This window comes from Podarcis bocagei (genome assembly GCF_964188305.1).
Source record: "Podarcis bocagei genome assembly, chromosome: 5".
Lineage (NCBI taxonomy): Eukaryota > Metazoa > Chordata > Lepidosauria > Squamata > Lacertidae > Podarcis > Podarcis bocagei.
This window is the reverse complement of record NC_138129.1, coordinates 101591620-101595236: the sequence shown is the minus strand read 5'-3', so window position 1 is coordinate 101595236 and position 3617 is coordinate 101591620.

Here is a 3617-nt window from a genome sequence, read left to right as displayed (position 1 = left end):
AGCGCGCCCGCCCGGAAGGGAGGAGGAGGAGGAGGAGGAGGAGGAGGCGGGCCCGGCGCCGGGGGGGGCGGAGACAGGAGGACGGGGGGGCAGAGGAAAAAGGCCCTTTTGGAAGTGGGCGGGACTGCGGGGGGGGCTGTGGAGGGAGAAGGCGGAGCCAAGAGCTGCCCCCCCCCGCCAGGTGAGACTGCGGTCACCTCTGCGCCCCGTCAGGTTGTACACAGGTGTCGGGGCAGACGCGGCCAGCGCCACCTGCCCCCCTTCTCCCCCCAGAAGGCCCCTCTGCGCCCCTGGCCAGAGAGAGAGCAGGTGAGGAGTCGGCCCAGGCCAAGCCTTCTCCTCAGAACACGGCCCTCTCTAACCCCATGGGGAGAATGTCAGTGATTAAGATGAATGTATGGCCAAGAATGCTTTTTTTATTTCAATCAAGAGACAAGCCGTGCTGGATGCTTCAAAGAATGGCAAAAATATATTTCCAGATTCATCTGACAAGGGAAGAAACCAAGAATAAAATATCAATTTTTGTATGCCACAACTGCAGCAAGAATTTTGTTAGCTAAGAATTGGAAAACGCAAGAAGTCCCTACAGTGGAGGAATGGCAGATGAAGATGATGGATTTTTCGGAGCTAGCCGACCGGACTGGAAGAGTCCCTGACCAGAAGGAGGAGGAGTATCAGGAAGAATGGGCGAAATTTAATGACTATTTAGTTAAATATGTTAAGTTAAATTAATTGGAAAAAGCTTGCATATAGCGGATAGGCTTAGGATTTAAATATGTAATATGTGATGAATTAATATGTTTAATACTGAACTGGGAAGTAAGAAAGATGTTAAGTGATTAAGTTAATTTTATAAGAATATTGATTTGGAAAACCGTTAAAATGATATGCACTGAAATCCAACCAGGGGGATACGAGGAAGTCACTTAACAATGTTAATTAGATTAGTCTTAATAAGGTTATGATTTATGTTTGTTTGTCTATTTGTCTGTGTGTTTAAATTTTTGTGAAAAAACAACAATTTCTTGGGGGGGAAAAAAGAAAACACTACATTTCCCAGCACCCCACAAAATGAGCCCTCAGCGCCCTAACCTGCTGGGTTAAGATATCGCCAAAAATCCAAGGTCAGCCGAATCATTACAAAGGGTGCTAAGCTGCGGGGGAAAGCCTCTGCAACGTTTGTCGAGAAAACACTATGTTTCACCAAATGCTTGGAGAAGGCCCCATGTGACATTTGGCAGTGAAAAAACTACGTTTCATGGTGCCCCACAATATGAGCCCTCAACACCCTTACCTGCAGCGTAAAGATTTCGCCAAAAATATGACATTATCCGATTAACTCCAAAGAGGTGCCAAACTCCAGGAAGAGCCCCTGTAAAAATACGTTTCACAGCTCCTCCCCCCCAAAAAAATGAGCCATCAGCACACTAAACAGTAGTTTCAAGATTTCGCCCAAAATCGGGGGTTGTCCGACTAACTCCAAAGCAGAGCCATATGCTGTAACAAGGCCCCATGCAACATTTGGCAGTGAAAACACTATGTTTTCCTGCACCCCACAAAACAAGCCCTCAGAACCCTAACTCTCAGGCTCAAGATTTTGCCAAATATCACAACTGGAGAGATACCTGTTGCATAACGTAAAAGTGCTGTCTAAAATGTATAAGATATTATGGGAAAGGGATTCCTGCGTCGAGCGCTGGCAAAATGGCCCGTGCAGTGTTTAGCAGTGAAAACCGCACGTTTCACAGCGCCCCACAAAATGAGCCTTTGGCGCTCTAACCGAAAACCTGACGTCATCCAATTAACTCTAAAGCAGCGCCAAACTGCGGAAAATGGCCCCCTGCAACATTTGGCAGTGAAAATAGATATATAAAAGTCAGTGCTTTATACGGTGTAGCCAATGCACAAAGATTAAAGCCACGATAGCCAGCTCTGAAAAGCTGGGGTGGTTTGTGTTTTCTGAGGCATGGCTATGAGGCTTGGAGTTAATGACTTGTAACACATCACAGTCATGTTGACACCATGAATCATGTTGACACGATTTAGCGCTTCTACGCATGCGCGAGTGGCGAAACACGGAAGTAACCCTTTCCGGTACTTCCGGGTCGTCGCGGGACCCAACCTGAAATAAGGAAACATGAAGCAAACGTAACATGAGGAATGACTGTACTGGAAGAAGCAAAGATCACCCGTGTCGAAGCAATGATTCTTCAACATCAACTTCATTGGACTGGTCATGTTCAGATGCCTGATTATCGTCTTCCAAAGAAACTACCGCACTCTATTCCAAACTTTAAAATGGAAAGCGTAATGCTAGTGGTCAACAAAAGAGGTTTAAAGACTCTCTCAAGGCAAATCTTTAAAAATGTAGTATAAACACCGACAACTGGGAAACACTGGTTTGCCAGTGCCCCAATTGGAGAACAGCTTTTACCAAAGGTGTCATGTGCTTTGAAGATGCTCGAACTCAGGACAAAAGGAGGACATGTGCTAAGAGAAAGGCACGCTTGGCAAACCCTCACAGTGATCAACTCCCACCCAGAAACCAATGTCCGCACTGTGGAAGGACGTGTGGATCCAGAATTGGCCTCCACAGTCACTTACAGACTCACTGTTAAGACCGTGTTTGCAGAAGACAGTATTACTCGGCTACAAATGATCACCAAAGAAGAACAGTATTTGAAAGAATGGATTCCATATACAGTGGTACCTCAGGTTAAGAACTGAATTCGTTCTGGAGGTCTGTTCTTAACCTGAAGCCCCACTTGAGCAAATAGGGCCTCCCGCTGCTGCCACGCCGCCGGAGCACGATTCTGTTCTCATCCTGAACAACGTTCTTAACCCGAGGTAATATTTCTGGGTTAACATGAAGGAGGTGAGGACAGGTGACCCCACCTAGGCCCGAAGTCACCCCCCCCCTCAAAGCAGGCTCAAAGCTTTTCAAAATCATTTTCTCAGCAGCTAAAAGGCATTAGCTAAGCATCAGAAACATTCGCTCTGCTGTAACAAAGGTCGCTTCTCAGGCTAGCTGACCTTGCCAAAAGGTACATTCAACTTGCCACTTTCCGAGAACTGTGCCAATAGAGCAAGAGAAAAGAAACCTATCTTGGACATGCTGAAAGCAAGGCTTCTCATCCCCTTCCTGGGAAGGGCGCCAAGAGTCCAAAAGAGTCCCAAGACAGGAGCTTTCTGTTCATGCTCAGGAAACTCGTCATGGGGCAGGACTCTTGAGGAGGAGGAGAAAGGGGAGGGAACTGGAAGGGGAATATATACTCTGCGCAAATGGCTGTGAACTCGTGCTTGTTTTGTGAATCTATCACACTTGCTCCTTCTGCCACCCCGGATGGCAGAATAAAGCTTTTTCTCTGGAACTATTCCTTGAGTGTCTGTTGACTCCCATTTCCCCATCCCGGGCGCAAAGCTCTTCTCACCCGAGGCTAAAAAGGCTACAAGCAGAGTCTGTAACCTGAAGTGTATGTTAAGCCGAGGTACCACTGTATCATTGAATTTGTCCATGGCAAGTCTGCGTTTATCTGCAGGTTGTTCATATGTGGTGAGTTTGTAGAAGTCTTCAGTCCAATCATAGAAGGGAGACGCATTTTTATTTTTCCAACTCA